We start from the raw sequence: 16255 nt of genomic DNA, 5'->3' as shown, positions 1-16255 counted from the left end.
CCTGATTAAAACCGGTGGGCGCTGTGACAATTTAAACTGATCACCACTGTTAAAATGCCAAGTCACTGGAGGATTCATGTTTTCAAATGAACAGTTCAGGAAATTGATGGTAAACACAACTTTGCAAAGATTTTGTTGTGGAGACATCCACACTGTCTCACTACCTTGCCTGGCTAGGACTGTTTTGAGCTCAATCAAAGTTTGACCTGTGGGGGAGTGGGGGAATGCCAGTTTTGTGGTCCACTCCTAACTGCTGGACAAATTCTAGGAACTCCTTGGATTTATATGCTGGGCCATTATCTGTTTTAATTTCCCTAGCGATTCCCAGCACTGAAAAGGCCTGTACTAAATGTTGTTTGGCATGCACAGATTTTTCTCCTATGAGCAGAGGCATACACTGCCCCTGAGTATGTATCAATACTCATGTGTACATACTTAAGGTGACCAAAACTGGGTATGTGAGTGATGTCTGTTTGCTACACCTCACAGCCTCCAAGGCCTCAGGGATTAACCCCAATGCCTAATGATGGCACTGCCTGGAGCTGGCAACTGGGACAGGTGGCCACAATGGCTTTAGACTGATCCCATGTCAGCTGGAACTGACGGATCAGTCCTGGCACATTTTGATGGTACTGCTGGTGACTTAACATAGCCTGTTGAAACACATCAGGGAGACGTACCTTTTCGGCTGGGGCAGCAAGGGAATCAGCTTTATGGTTCCCCTCAGCAATTTCACCTGGTAACAAGGTGTGAGATCTTATGTTCATCACATAGAAAGGATGCACTTGAGTTGAAACCAAATAAATAAGTTTTGAGAGCAATCTAAAGAGATGTTCATTCTCAATGTTTTTGAGAATTGCCTGCTCTGCTCTGGACACCACCCCTGCCTCGTAGGCTGAATCAATAACCAGATTAATCGGTTCTGAAAACTTCTCAAAAGCTCTTACGGCTGCAGCCAGTTCAGCTATCTGGGGTGATCCTTCCACAAATTCAACATCAGCTTCCCAGTGCTGAATCTGGGGATCTCTCCAAGTCATCACCGACTTGTGGGACATTCCCAGATGCATCAGTGAACATTTTAAGAGCTTTGAGTGGCCTCTGTCTCCTTTTCTCATGAGGAAAGAGGTGGAATTCCTCATGAAACAATTTGTGCAATGGTGCATGGACCAATATTTGCTCACTATAGATGTCCAGAGCTAACTGGAGGTTAACATTGCTCTGCAGAAGGTGCTCAAACATCTCTTCGGTCAGTTTCTCAGGAAGACTGCTTTCTTTCCCCAGAGAGCCTGACTGGGAGGTGAATACACATAAAGTCACAACCTGCCAGTTCCCGCAGCCTTACCCTGGCCTTTTGGATCAGCTGAACCATCAGCTCTTGTGGCCTGGTGATAGTTTTGGGTCATTGATGGGAGAGGAAGACCCATTCTATGATTAAGAGTGAATCTCTCTGCCCTCCGGCCCACTGAAATATCAACCCATGTAGGTGTGGTAATTTCCCCAGGAACTAACTCCTGAGATTTTAAAGTAGCTTTAATTATTCTTTTTAGTATTTCACTATTTTTGCCAAATTCACATTGTATTTTGCATATCTGGTATGATGGTAAGAGAAAGGCTGATATTGTCTATTAGTTCTTTTTTTACCAGTAAATATCACAGGTGCAGCTGTAGGCGTATCCTTATCTTCCCCAGAGCCTGCATCTCCGGGGTTTCCCCACCCAGCCCCACGCCCACCAGTCCCTGGAGGCCCTGCTTCCACACCAGATTGATGAGGGGACTCAGCCCTGTCCCCAGCACATCCAGGGGGCCTCACCTCACTCCCAGATGGGTGGAGGGACTTACTGCACCCCCAGCAGGCCCAGGGGGCCCTGCCTCACCCCTGGATGGGTAGAGGGACCTACCCACACTCCCAACAGGGGTTGGGCAGGGACACATCTCCCCTCCCCAGGAAGCAGGGTCAGGACACCCCTTCCCTTGCCCCCAACGGGAGCAGACGGTAGGGCCCCTCCTCTCACTCCCCCCATCCCTGTGGGGACAGGGGGCGGGGGTGTGGGGAACAGGGTTGCAACATTTGGAGGTGGGGTTGCAAGGTGATCTCATGCCTGAGCAGGGTATGGTAAGAGTAAGGGAAATGTATGAGGGAGGGGAGGGGTTACTAGAGGAATAGGAGAACTGGGCGGAGACAGGTGGGTGGAAAGAGTCATGGGAAGGGGGAGGGAGATACGAAGGAGATTTCTCCACATGGTTATCTGGTACATGGCCAGCTCCATCTTGGATCTCAGCCACGTGGAGGTAAGAGGTTTGAATAGTTGGGATGTGGGGGTGCAGGGGAAGGTCTCTGACAGCTTGTGAGATGCTGTCAGAGATGGGGGGCTGAATGAGACACATGGATCCAGGAATGGCATAATTACCATGCAATTCCTGACTTTCTGGATCTGTTCCATGTATCTTTTTCAGCTCAGAGGCAAAGGTTTTAGGGGAAGGAGTAGGGGAAACTGATGGATACTGCAGTGGCTGTTTTTTATGTCTTTTTCTCCATTAATTCTTTTCAAATTATAAGAAAGACTGGGAGATATTTTGAAGCATTTTTGTCACCGTTTTCTACTTTCAGTGTTAAAAAATTTCTAATTTGACCCCATGCTGAGATAGAATTTACTTCTGACAAATCAAGGTTGAAATGTTATGAGATGGCCATGAAATGAAGTGTTTTAAATTTTTCTAGAAATTTTAACATTTATAGTACTCAAAAATTCTTGCAATTTGGATTCTAAATGTGGTTGGGGTATAGACAGTTTGGACCACATTTTTGCTATTAACAGTGTGTTAGCACAACTCCTTTTTGCCTTGTTTTACTGCAAAAGCAACTAAGCAAGGAGCTTCTTTTCTCAGCTTGCCCCCCCCCCCCCCCCACACACACACTGGGGTAAGATATAAACTGTCAAGCTCAGTCACAGTTACTTTTCTGGGCTTATAAAACCACGTGGCTGAAGCCATGGGGGGCAAAACACTGCCGCTCATTCCCCACGCCACGGCTGCCGAGTCCCGCGCTGCACGGCTGTCACGTGTAATGTGCTGCGACAGGCTCTGCGCTGAGCCCACGGCTTGCACAGCCTTGGGACACCTCCCGCTGCCGCCGCCAAGCTCCACACAACTGTTGCTACACCAGCTGCCCCCCGCCACCCACAGGGACACCCCTGGCGCCCGTGCAGCTTGCAATTGTCACAGCTGCCAGCTCGGGTGCGCTCCTAGCTGATCTCCTGGCTTGGCTCATGCATGGTGCTGTGTAGGTTGTTGTGTCTGGGACCCGCTCCACCCCGTTTTCGCATTCCGGGCCACCGTCGGCCGGTATGACTCACCACTTTCACGTTGTCGAGCAGTAAATCTTCTTCTTTGTGAAATCGACTTTCTCTGGGCTTGAGAAGACTACCGTTTTCTCCCTTGTAGGCTATATTTGCATTTTAGCTTTTAAAGGTAGTTGACATGTCCAGGCTTGCGAAACACACGTGTGTTTCCAGCTGCTTTTGGGGGTCTCTCAGAGCCCCACATTGGGCACCAACTGCTATAATTTCTATGTTTCCTGTTTCTCTGTTACCACTGTCTGCCCAGCTGCAGCCAGGGGAACAGGAAAAATAGTATAGCATGGAACAGAAGAACTAAAAACAAGGCCCTTTCCCTTTGCTGAGATGGGAGTGCAGCTTTATTTCTTGGGGTCCCGCGGAGAAGAAGAGCAGGAGCAAAAGAGGAATAATGTTGATAAGCGCCTCTTTTTGAAGGCAGGGGGAAGAGGGCGGATTACTTTCACACAACCAATAAGGGGAACTGGGGAGAAAGAGATAAGGGAATTCTACATTTCTACAATTCTACATTTTTGGGGGTACATTCTTTGGGTCATACCATTTTTCCTAATGCATTACAACAGCCATCCTTACTGGTGAAGGTACCCAGAAACAGGAGTGTGCATCTTCCCACCAAGATGAATGGCACCTCAGGAAGCAAAGAACAGGGAATTTCTGAAGCTGTTTATTGTCACAACAGATGATGGTTTACTCTTGAAAAAGGAATGTTTATAGAGTAGAATAAATCAGCTTTACATCCCACTCAGGTCATGCTAGATGAAACTGATGTTTGGTATTTTCATCAGTGTGATCTATTTGCAAGATGGTTACATAGTACAGAACAATATTTTGCTTACATGATTCTGTTTCTCTTACCCAATTTGTTTCAATTATTTAGCTGGTTGAAGACAGATATGTGAGGAGCAAAACAGTGGTGATGAGAGAGTGACTAAAACCTACAGATCCCAGAAATTTTTCTGGGGGGGAAAAAAAAAAAGGCAAACACTAAATTAGTGATGTACCCTTTTTTTCTGAATGATGAGCAACTTGACACAGTCTTTTCAATTGAGGATTGCAGGGAAATACTGTCACCTGAACCCAGGTGAGCTGCCAAAATCCCTTAGCTCTCAGGGAAATCTTCTGCCTAGCTCCAATCCACCGGGGTTGGGAGGGGGTTCAGCAAGGACAAAGGCAAAAGACAAAGGAGGCTCTCTCTTCCCAGGACACTGTCCCTCAGTTTATTCCAAGTGAACTCCAGGGAAAAAAGAGATGGAGCGGGCAGTGGTGAGGACTTTTATACTGAGGGGAAGGGGGTGGGAGAGAGTAGAGTAGAATTACAACCAATGGGATGAGACTGAAGGGGTGGGGTGAGGGGAAGGAATCAACATCACAAAACTGAGAGGGGAGCACAGGGAAGAACCATTAAGGTAAACATTTTAGTGCAACATGACATCTCCCCCTTTTTAAGTAAATAAAGTTAAAAGAAGGGTTTAACTATTGAAGTCCACCACCCTGTGAGTCCCCAGCCTTTAACCAATTCACTGAACCAGTCCACACGAACAGGATGACAACTGGGATAGGGCTCATCACGAGGCTGAGTGGGAGGTAGGTGTTCACTTGAAAGGAAAAACAAAGATTTTTAAAGCATATTAACACTCAGTATGTGTGTCTGCCAGAGAGTAACCAGATGTCATTTAGGTTTCTTCTCTCTCTTTCCAGCAGCTTCTTCTTTTGGAAGCGACTGCTACTTGTCTTTCATCCCCTTCTGCTGAAGATGGGATTTTGTGAGCGAATGGTTTTACCCACCTTTGGGGTATCCAACATGGGTCTGTGAGGTTGGACACACATGTAGCCACACCCCCAGGTAACAAGTTCATAGGGGCCCTTGGTCTGCCAGGTTCCTGGGTCCCTGATTAAGACCAGTGGACGCTGTGACAACTTAAATTAATCAGCACTGTTAAAATGCCGAACCACCGGGGGAGTCATCAAATGAACAATTCAGGAAATTGATAGTAAACATAGCTTTGCAGAGCTTTTGTTGTGGTGACATCCACACTCTCCCACTGTCCTGCCTGGCCAGGACTTGTTTGAGTGTCTGGTGGGTGTGCTCAATCACAGCTTGACCTGTGAGGGAATGGGGGATGCCAGTTTTATGTTCCACTCCCCACTGCTGAAAAAACCCTAGGAACATCTTGGATTTATATGGTGGGCCATTATCAGTTTTAGGGATTCCCCAGCAATGAAAACGCCTGTACCAGGTGCTGTTTGGCATGCACAGTCTTTTCTCCTGTGCATGTGGGCAGAGGCATAAACCGCACCTGGGTACGTGTCAATATTCACATGGACATACTTAAGGCGACCAAAACTGGGAATGTGTTTCATGTCTGTCTGCCACACTTTGCAGCTCCCAAGACCTTGAGGGTTAATCTCAATACCCAGCAATGGCACTGCCTGGAGCTGACAACTGGGACAGGTGGCTACAATGGCCTTAGCCTGACCCCATGTCAGCTGGAACTGACGAATTGGTCCTGGCACATTTTGATGGTATTGCTGGTGGCTCGGTTTGGCCTGCTGGAATACACCTGGAAGACATACCCTTTTGACTGGGGAAGCAAGAGAATCTGCTTTATGGTCCCGTTCTGTGATCTCGCCTGGCAAATCAGTATGTGACCTCACATGAATCACATGGAACGGATACACTCGAGTTGAAACTAAATAAATTAGTTTTGAGAACAACCTAAGGAGATGTTCGTTCTTGATGTCTTTGAGAACTGCCTGCTGTGCCTTGGACACTACCCCCGCCACGTAGGCTGAGTCAGTAACCAAACTGATTGGCTATGAAAACTTCTCAAAGGCTCTCATGGCCATAGCCAGTTCAGCTATCTGGGGTGACCCCTCCACAAACTCAATATCAGCTTCCCAGTGCTGTGTCTGGGGATCTCTCCAAGTCATCATCGACTTGTGGGACATTCCCAGATGCATCAGTGAACATTTTAAGAGCTTTGAGTGGCCTCTGGCTCCTTTTCTCACGAGGAATGAGGTGGAATTCCTCATGAAACAATTTGTGCGATGGTGCATGGACCAATATTTGCCTACTGTAGCTGTCCAGAGCTAACTGGAGGTTAGCACAGCTCTGAAGCAGGTGCTCAAACATCTTGGTCAATTTCTCTGGAGAGTGTTTTCCCTCCCCAGAAAGTCTGACCAGAAGGTGAATACACACAAAGTCCCCACCATCCAGTTCCCGCAGCCTCACCCTGGCCTTTTGGATCAGCTGAGCCACCAGCTCTTATGGCATGGTGATGGTTTTGGGTCATTGATCGGAGAGGAAGACCCACTCTATGATTAAGAGTGAATCTCTCTGCCCTTCAGCCCATTGGAATATCAACCCATGTAAGTGTGGTAGTTTTCCCGGGTCAATAAATTTGAAAGGCAGCTCAAACTTATAGTGATGAGCCTCTCTCTCTGTCAGAGACCTTTGTGCTTTTTCAATAGCAGTTTTCACCTCTGGGGTGAGTTCCCTGGGAGAAAGCAGCTCTCTCTCCCCTTTCAATAAATTGAATGGAAGATCCAGGTCCTCATTAGTGAGATCTAGCCAGGGTCTGACCCAGTTAAAGGACCTGCACAAGGAATGGAGATCCACTAGGGTTTTGGGATCACTAAGAACTTTCAATTTCTGCGGAACAACGGTCCTTGCAGTGATCTCTAAGCCCAGGTACTTTCAAGGTGGCATCCTCTGAACTTTATCTTCCTGTAGTTGGAATCCAGCAGAGGTTAAAACTTTAACCACTAGGTCAAGTGTGTGTTGCAGTATAGTGTCATTGGCGGCGGCACACAAGCATATCATCTGTCGCTCTATTAGGAATGGCGAAGAGAATTACACAGACTCTCTAGGGAGTCGATCAGGAGAATTTCTCTTGGTTTATTACCTCAGGTCTTTTTTATAGACTGATACATGAAAGTACAGAAAAGAAACTTTTATTGGTTACCATCACCATCATTGGTCAGTGGGGCTTACCACCCTTCGACCTTCTCTTGCCAGAAAACAAGGAACAGACAAACAGCACCTGCAAGGCTGTTTTCTGTCTCTGAGGATTGTTTTAATTCCTCCCCATGATTTCCCAGGCCACTTTCTCAGGCAAGACTGAGAAAGCTATGTGGCCTGCAATTTCCACAGGCACGTTGCTCCCTGCTTCAGAGTTAGCATCCATAATCATCCATGTAGTGTAAGATGATGGCTTCTCTTTTGTCGGCATGCACTGGGGACAGCAAAGAAGCCAAGTACCACTGGCAGATTGAAGGACTACATTTCATTCCCTGAGGCAGAACCCTCCAGTGGTACCGTTTCACTGGGGCCTCCTGGTTGATCATAGGAACCAAGAAAGCAAACCATGGTGCATCTGCTGCGTATAGGGGAATTTGGAAGAAACAGTCTTTGATGTCTAGGACCGCCAATTGCCAGTTTTGTGGGAGCATTGTCAGGGAGGGAATCCCAGATTGGAGTGACCTCATGTCCTCAATTACTTTATTTTCCTGAGATCCTGAAGGAGGCACCACTTATCTGTCCCTGGCTTCTTTATTACAAAGACCAGGGAATTCCAAGGGCTGGGTGTTTCTTCTATGTGGCCTTTGGCTAATTGTTCCTCCACGAGCTCTTTGAGCGCCTCGAGCTTTTTCTTACTGAGTGGCCGCTGACCTACCGAGACTGGATTATCATCCAGCCTTGTTAACTTTTGGGTAGGGTGCTCCACAGTGGCCACTTCTAAAAATCCTAGGGAGTCTCAGGGATAATTAGTTTGACTCCCTACTGGGACATGGTGTTTCTCCCCCACAGGGGACACTTGTAGTCATTGACAAATGGACTAACACTGGCCAATTTTCCCTCCGGCCCCTCCATTTGAACAAAGCTCTTAGAAACTTTTTCCAATTTCACTCCTCCAACACCTTGGATTTTGCCAGCCACAGGTTGCAAATCCCAATGTGACAGCCACACCCTTTCAGGTATGATTGTCACATCTGCCCCTGTGTCAATCAACCCTTCCACATGGAGATGATCTGATCCAAGGGTTAGGTTGCATCCCATGATGGATTTATTCTCGCCAGCCACTTCTGCCCAGTAGATGCCAGGTGTTTTTGTCATCTACTGGGACCTTTGCTGGAACAGAAGTGGCCTGGGTGATGATTTAGAGCTTGGCCAAATAGAATGGTGGATGAGGTCAACACACCAGGAGAGTGAGGTGTGTTAAGCCTCCCTTGATTGTCATGGGAGCCACCTTAATCTCCATGGGGGTGTGTGCTGTGTCCCCAGTAACAAAATACTCACTATCCAGTCCTGTCACATCACGTGAATTGTCCAGCAGGTTCACTCCAATGACTGTCCAAAGAGTAGACTTGAAAAGAAAAGCTTTGGCAGTTACAGGTCTGGATCACTTGTGAGGCTGCCAGATTTTGTTAGGCAGAGGTTCCCCAAAATTATTTTTCTGCAGTCCCACACCCTGCTTCCCTTCCACCCCCTTATCAATTAAGAGAGAGGCTTTCCCCACTCTGGAGCCCGCTACATTTATATCATTGCGATAGGCGGGGCTGCATTCTAATTTCATTTTTTTTGTTGGTTGGCTACTGTCTCCTTTTGGTATTTCTTTTGGTGCTGGCTTTGAGGACACCCTCTGGTGAAGTGTCCTGGCCTTTTGCACTGGAAGCAGATGATATGCTGGAGCTGCTCTGATGGTATCTGTGGCTTCTTCATTCCTGGTGTTACCACTGCTACATTTTGTCAGTCCTAGCCTCCTGTTTTGTGCACCAAACAGCTCTGCTTTCTTGGTACACGCCTCGATCATCTGTTCTGTGGTAGGTGGAGGATAAATGGGCAGTCCCAGGATCACCCTGCGGCAGGCCCTGTTGGCATTCTTCTGAGCCATCTCCTTAATCAGCTCTGCCTGCGCCACTGGTCCTTCCACTTGCCTCTATTTGTGCTCATAGCCAGTCGCCAAACTGCAAAAAAAAAATTCTGAGGGAAACTGCCTAATATTAACATAGCCACCTTGGGTTTCAACTTGCTGGCAACTGGTTAAAAACCTTTTCTGCCACAGCACAGATCTTACCTAAAATAGATTTTGTTAGCACCTGAGCCTGGTCCTCAGGTTTAGCCCACATCCCCCCTGCCGCATAGATGTTCAAATGTTATATCATTATCATCTGCATCTTTTGCATCCTGGGTGCTTTGCTTGAGTTCAACTAAGAGACTTTTTAAGGATGTGCTTTCCTAAAGATTGAACTCTGAGGGGGATGGAAATACCAGAAGAAGTCTCTGAGATTAGCTGGAACTAACTCATTAGATATTAAAGTAGCTCTCACCATTCCCTAAAGGATTTCACTGTTTCTACCAAACTCTCTTTGGCTTTAAAGATTTCTTTTATATTTAGTTAAGAGAAGGGCTGATAGTGTCTATTTATCCTTTTACCAATATGTATGACAGGAGTGGCTGAGGGTATAGCTTCTTCATCATCCCCAGGGTCCCATCGCCTGGGTCCCCCCACCCACCCCTGCCCCTGCAGGGGCTCAGAGGTCCAGCCCCCGCTCCGGTTCTGTAGAGGGACCCAGGCCTACCCCCATGAGAGCCAGGCAGGGGTTCACCCCCCTCCATCCTGGGAACAGGGGGCTGACCCACCCTCCCCACTGTGGGAACAGGGTGAGGACCCGTCCCCCACCCTGTGGGAACTGGGTGTGGAGCCACCCACCCCACTGCCCCCATCCTAGGAACAGGGTGAGGGGGTGTGGAAACCAGGGACTGGAAAGGGGTAGGGTCACTGTGGGAACCAGGATCACAACACTGGGGGCAGGCTTGCAAGGTGATGTCAGGCAGGGTGGGAACATGGTGGAGGGGGGAGGGATGTCTGAGGGAAGGAAGGGGTTGTGGGGCGGGGGGGGGGGTAGGTAGGAGTTGTGGGTGGGAACAGGTGGGTGAAAGGGATTATGGGAAGGAGAAGGAAGGTAAAATGGAGGTTCCACCATGTGGCCAGCCAGCATATGGCCAGTGCCATCTTGGACCTTGGCCATGTGGGGATGGGGGGGGTCATCACTTTTAGAACTAACAGAACACTGTAACTGAGGAGTAACAACTGGGGTAAAAGGGTGCAGGGAGAGATCTCTGCTAGTCTGTGCACAGCCACGAGAGACAGGGGGCTGAAAGGGAGCCAGGGCAGCAATGGCTGAACCGGGGATCCTACATTTCTTGGGCTGCTCCATTCATCCCCTTTAGCTCAGGGGCAGAGGGTTTTGATATGAGTAGGCCTTACCTAAAATTGGGGTTTTTGCAAAGTGTTCTTTACAGCCTCTGTTCCAGGTTCTGAGTTAGAAGTGTTCCGGTTCTGAGTTACATGTCAAAGTGTTCCTTGTTACCCCTGCCCTATCACTGCCGGAGTTAGAGACTTCCCAACATGGCGACTGGAGACTTCCCAACATGGCGACCAGAGACTTCCCAACATGGCAACTGGGGTTTATGTAAATTAGACACCAAAAAACACCATCCCGGACAAGAAACCCGATCCACGGAGTGTCGGAACACGAAATAGAAGAACCAAGAGCAACGCCCTAGAGTCGGAATCGAGAGGCACTACCCACCAACTCTGCTCTCCTCGCCATGACCGATAAGAGACTTGCTAAGAATGACATCCCTGGACTTTCGAGACAAAAAGGGACTCTGGGTTTACCTGTGAGGACAGAGATCCCGGCTCTGCCTACATTGCACCCCAGTAGGTAGAGCCGCGTTCCTCCTCCTCTGAGTCGCTCCTGGGAAGCAACGGCGGTGTGCGTGCAACCTGTCGGGCCCCCATCCCAAGCTGATTCTAATAAAGGCTTTAAAACAGGAGAAGTAGGTCTCCTAGCCCTGTTCTAATCAGTTTGGGAGGAGGGGTAGGGGAAACTGGGGGAATCTGCTGTAACTGTCCCTTCACTTCCCTTTTAACCAGCTTTTTCCAAATTAAAAGGAACAACGGGAGAAATTTTGAAGCAACTCTCTCTCCCTGTTCTACTTTAAGATTTAACAAGTTTCCAGTTCTGTACCGGGAAGAGACAGAATCCACATCTAGCAGGGTGAGCTGGGGAAAGGGGACAGAAAGCCAACACACAAATTTTTTCAACTGAGTTCTAGAAATCTTTACATTCCCAATGTTCTAAAATTACCCAAACTTAGGAAAACAAACTCCTTTGGTGTGCAGATAGCTGTGAGCCCACCTTGATGTTAAAAGTTACTTGCACACTTCAGTATAACTTCCTTCACAGCAAAAACAACACAGCCAGCCTGGGAAAGCTTTTTCTCAGATACTCTCCCTCCACACACTGGAGTAAGAGACAAAACTGCTTTGCAGAGAACCATGGTTTCTTTAAACTCATCTGGCAGCTGCACAGTAGCTGAGGTGCCACCCCCCCCAAGCTGAGCCACTAAAAGCCACATGGCCAGTGCCACGTGGGACCACCACTGCCCCTCCCATTCTGCGCGGAGCCGAGCTGCCAAAAACCATATGGCCAGAACCACGTGGGAGTGGCGTTCCTGTTCCCAGCACCTAGCTGAGTGCACTTGGCTGCCTGAACCCATTTGCGCTGGGGTCCACCCGCGCCGCTCTTGCGACGCTGCCGAGAAACTGCATGCCACTGGGCATGCCACATGGCCACCTGAGAAAACCATGGGTCCACCCGCAACCGTGCTGCCTGCTGAGCTGCATACCAAAAAAAGCAGCAGAGCCGGAAAACACGCGGCTGCTGCACCTCACGACTTTGTGGCGAACACACTCTGCGTCCGCCTGCACGCCTCCGCAGCTGAACTCACACGGCGAATACACTCACCCCTTCCTGGGTTCTCAGCTGGCTCAGGGCTGTGTAGAAAGTCCCTTATGTCCTAGGAATCAACCCTCCTGCGCTTAGGAGGGCTGCTGATTCCACCCTTGTATGCTCAGCTGTGCAAAAAAACCTCACAGTCCCAAGGTAGTTGACAATCCAAAGCTTGTACAATCCACATGTGGATTTCCATCTGCTCATGGGGTCTCTGTCCTTAAGACAAGCTCCCATGTTGGATGCCAAACTGCCAAAATCCCTTTCCTCCCAGCCCCAGAAAATCTTCCGACTATCTGCAGTCCACCAGGGGTGGGAGGGGGTTCAGCAGGGACAAAGGTAAAAGACCAAGGAGGCTCTCTCTTCCCGGGACAGTGTCTCCAGTTTATTCCACAATGACTCCAGGGAAAAAAGAGACTGAGCTGGAAGTGATGGGGACTTTTATACTGAGGGGCAAGGGGTGGGGGAGAGTAGAATTATGACCAATGGGATAAGACTGATGGGGTGGGGTGAGGGGAAGGAACCAACATCACAAAACTGAGAGGGGAGCACAGGGAAGAAGTATTTAGGGTAAACATTTTAGTGCAACACGACAGTGAGCTGCACCTCTAAAACATCAGATTTTGGCTGTAATATATGCACACTGAAGTGTTCACTGGCACATTTGTGGCCAACTGCCTGTCTCTGCCTTGGTGCTAATTCCAGTGCCTGGGACCTGTTAACACTGGTGATGCACATGCACAGCTCTTGGGCACACCGTGGTGTGTGCCTGCAATGCCATCCAAGTTCTGACAGATAAAGAAAACAAAAAGGAGAATTAGAAAAAAAGAGAGGGAGTAACTCCTCTGCTTTCTCAGGGTCTGCTGAGGGACTGTGTCACCTTCTGTCCTGACAGAATGCCTTTAGGTGGACTTTCCACCTCCACCCATATTGGAGCAGACCTTTGAATATTTATATTTATATATATGTACATATACGCATCACTAATATCTCTGTCACTTCTGTCTCAATACACAGTAACACTCTGCAAGTTAGTGCATTTTTCACCTGAATCTGAATTGTGTAATCCTAAATCTCCTTTCCCATTGCCTGAATAAACCATTGGATTTGTGAAAGCTCTCATTTACTCAGCCAGACCTAGAGTACTGGACTGGTATAATGCACTATTTGTTAATCTGTAATCACTCAAATTCTTATTGAATTCCACCAGCCTGACTACAATCAGAAATTAAGTGCAGCCACACCTAGCCCCTCAGATTACTAAGGACCAGCTGGGACACAAGAGGGTTTATTTCCTGCCAAATTTCCATACCTTTAATGCAGCAGAAAAATCGGTGAGAAACAGTGCAGAGTGCATTGTGCATCCCTGCCCCAGAGGAAACCATTAATCCACAGGTGATTTGCTCTTCATTAGAGGATGATTGCCTCTGCAATGATGTGGTCTCATTTCTTCACACCAACTTCTACTTTTCATACAACTTTGCAGAAAACTCTGACTTTAAAGAAGGCAATATCTATACATAACATTTTGTCATTTTCTCTAATTTTCTGTCTTTTCTAATCACTGCCAATGCTGTCTTTGTCTCAATTGCTTTATTTTTTATCTAAGCTTACACAAGTGTTTTTTATGGTAGTGTTTTGTTCATTTCTCCATTATTTCTTAGCTAAAACTTCCCAATTATTTTGCCTTTATTAAAAAGACTTCACTTCTTCAAACTCACCCCAGGCAACTTCATTATTTTGCTTTCCAGTTATCTGTCCACTGTCAATTATGGGACCATTTTTTCTGCATTACAGAAGCAATGATAGTCCAGTTATCTAACAGAGTCAAACAACGTTTGATTCACGGTTTATTTTTTTTTTTTTAAATTGCTCATGGATTTCAATCTAATTTGTGAAATTCATTTCTATTTTAAACACAATGAAGTAGAAATGTGATCAGCTTTTAAATGAGTGGAGGCCAGGAATCATTGACATCATTGTCCCTCTGTTCACTTTGACCTTATTTTGCAGGCAACCAGAGCTACTCATTATAAAAAGGATTCAAAACAAATGGCTTATTTTTATTGATAAATGTGTCTAACTAGCAACACTTTGAAGGCACTTGACACCACTGAATTAAAGAACTGACCTTGATATAGTATTATACCTCATTACACTGAGAGGGATGCTGAGAATGGACACCTATTTTATAAGTTCTTATTTCTCGTGCTATTTTGTAATCTTTAAAATGTATAAATTGCTATTAGAAGCATACCTTAGCCAAAATAACAGCTTTGGATATTTTGGAGATACTGAGGCCTAGAGCTGAAAACAGTATTTGCATGTAATAATTGACTAATTATTTAAACCTGAACTTAAGGCCTTATTTTCCTTGAAATTTCACGAGTCCATTTAATCTAGACTGTCACTTTTCGGATTTCCCATGTGGTGTTTTCATTTTGAGGTGCTGTGCTGCAACAGGATGAATGATGCTGGTTCATGTTCCTTAGCCTGTTATGGATGCTAACTCTGAAATAGAGAGCACAGTGCCTGTGGAAATTGCAGGCCACATAGCTTTCTCAGTCTTACCTGGGAAAGTGGCCTGGGAATTCATAAGGAGGAATTAAAACAATCCTCAGAGATAGAGAACAGCCTTGCAGGTGCTGTTTATCTGTTCCTTGTTTTCTTGCAAGAGAAAGTCGAGGGGTGGTGAACCCCACTGACCAGTGATGGTGATGTGTTAGTTTACTAACCAATAAGAGTTTTCATTTCTGTACTTTTCACGTATCAGTCTATAAAAAAGACCTGAGGTAATAAACTGAGGAGAATATTCTGATCAACTCCCAAGAGAGTCTGTGTCGTTCTTTCGCCGTTCCTAATAGAGCGACAGCCTGTGTCATCACATCAAATTCTAATCACATCAAATCATCAAATGATGGTGTGTCATCACATCAAATTCTGCCATCCAAATCAAATTCTCATTCTTTTTGTAGGAGCCATTTATGGCAGTTAACAAAGAGCAGAGTGAAGTCTTTGGGGAAGGGAAAACTGGGAGAGACTAGGAAGACAGCCTGGGTTTCCTCGAGTTCTGAAGCCTTCCTCTGAAAAAGGAGGCAGAGTCATGTCAGTCATGGGATGATGTGACCTTCCACGTGCCCATACATAGAGATGCTTTCTGAACTACTCTGGAGCTCATACAATTGAAAGTCTATATGAAATAAACTGTTCAAAATATTTCTTTTTTATTATTGTTCTTTAGATTTTCAGAGACTTCCTTAAAATGCTGCCAAAACCTAAAGCAAGGATTGTATTTTCATATAATACTTGGGTTGTTTTACCTTTTGAAGGATATATCACCAATTCCACAAATACTATATTATAAATACTATACTAGGATAGCATGAAATTTCCACAGTTGATAGTTTCAGCTTGTTTGAGTTTTTTTTTTTAACGAATGGCATTTGAAAGATGTGTTATCCCACGGTAAAAGGGAAAACAAGTTATGGGAAATTAACTGTATTTTGGTCCCTGTGACCCTATTGTGGTGAAAGATGGACAACACAGCAGAAGTGTGGCCCTCAGCTTTCCCAGATGGCTCCAGCAACATTGCCAGCTCCCGTTCCTCTGTCAGAAATTTCACAGCCTGCTTTGAAAGTGCAAAAACTTCTTTTGCTGTCAATAAATCCACAAGAGGCACCTTTATTTCAAACTGTTAGAGATTTGGATTTCTGCAGAAAACACAAATAGCTTCAGTAGTGCATGCTGTTGAGATTGTTTCGGAGATCATTAGGGTGAGTGAGGGTGGTGAGGCATGGGTTGCCAAGAGAAGCTGTGGATGTTTTATTGCTGGAACTGTTTAAGGCCAAGCGGGATGGGGCTTGGAGTGATTTGTTCTGGTGGAATATGTCTCTGCCCATGGCTGTGGAATTGGAAACAGATAAGCTTTAAGGTGCCTTCAACTTCCAAAATAGTCTATGATTCTATGATAATTAGAAAACATCAAGCAGTTTGTTAATTAAATTCTAGCAGAGTATGACCCAGCCTTACACTGTTTCCTCTGGAGCAGCTCTCTGTGAGATGGTACATGGCATGAGTCTGCAACATTTCAGTGTTGTTAA

At 46.5% G+C, this 16255-nt stretch overlaps 2 long non-coding RNA genes across 2 annotated transcripts; one reads left to right on the top strand and one right to left on the bottom strand.

Annotated features, from left to right (window-relative positions):
• The first annotated feature begins 5051 nt into the window (after nucleotides 1–5051).
• Nucleotides 5052–6065, top strand: LOC147652441 (uncharacterized). Its single transcript, XR_015288378.1, has 2 exons — nucleotides 5052–5196; nucleotides 5737–6065. It is a non-coding gene; the product is annotated as an uncharacterized LOC147652441 (long non-coding RNA).
• A 1162-nt stretch (nucleotides 6066–7227) lies between these two features.
• LOC147652440 (uncharacterized) lies at nucleotides 7228–10774 on the bottom strand. Its single transcript, XR_015288377.1, has 2 exons — nucleotides 10625–10774; nucleotides 7228–9320 (listed from the first exon to the last, which is right to left on the bottom strand). It is a non-coding gene; the product is annotated as an uncharacterized LOC147652440 (long non-coding RNA).
• Between the last annotated feature and the right edge of the window lie 5481 nt (nucleotides 10775–16255).

The sequence above is a fragment of the Cyanistes caeruleus genome, chromosome 6, assembly GCF_971803275.1.
Source record: "Cyanistes caeruleus chromosome 6, bCyaCae1.hap1.1, whole genome shotgun sequence".
Taxonomy (NCBI): Eukaryota; Metazoa; Chordata; class Aves; order Passeriformes; family Paridae; genus Cyanistes; species Cyanistes caeruleus.
This window is presented reverse-complemented; position numbering and strand designations above follow the sequence as displayed.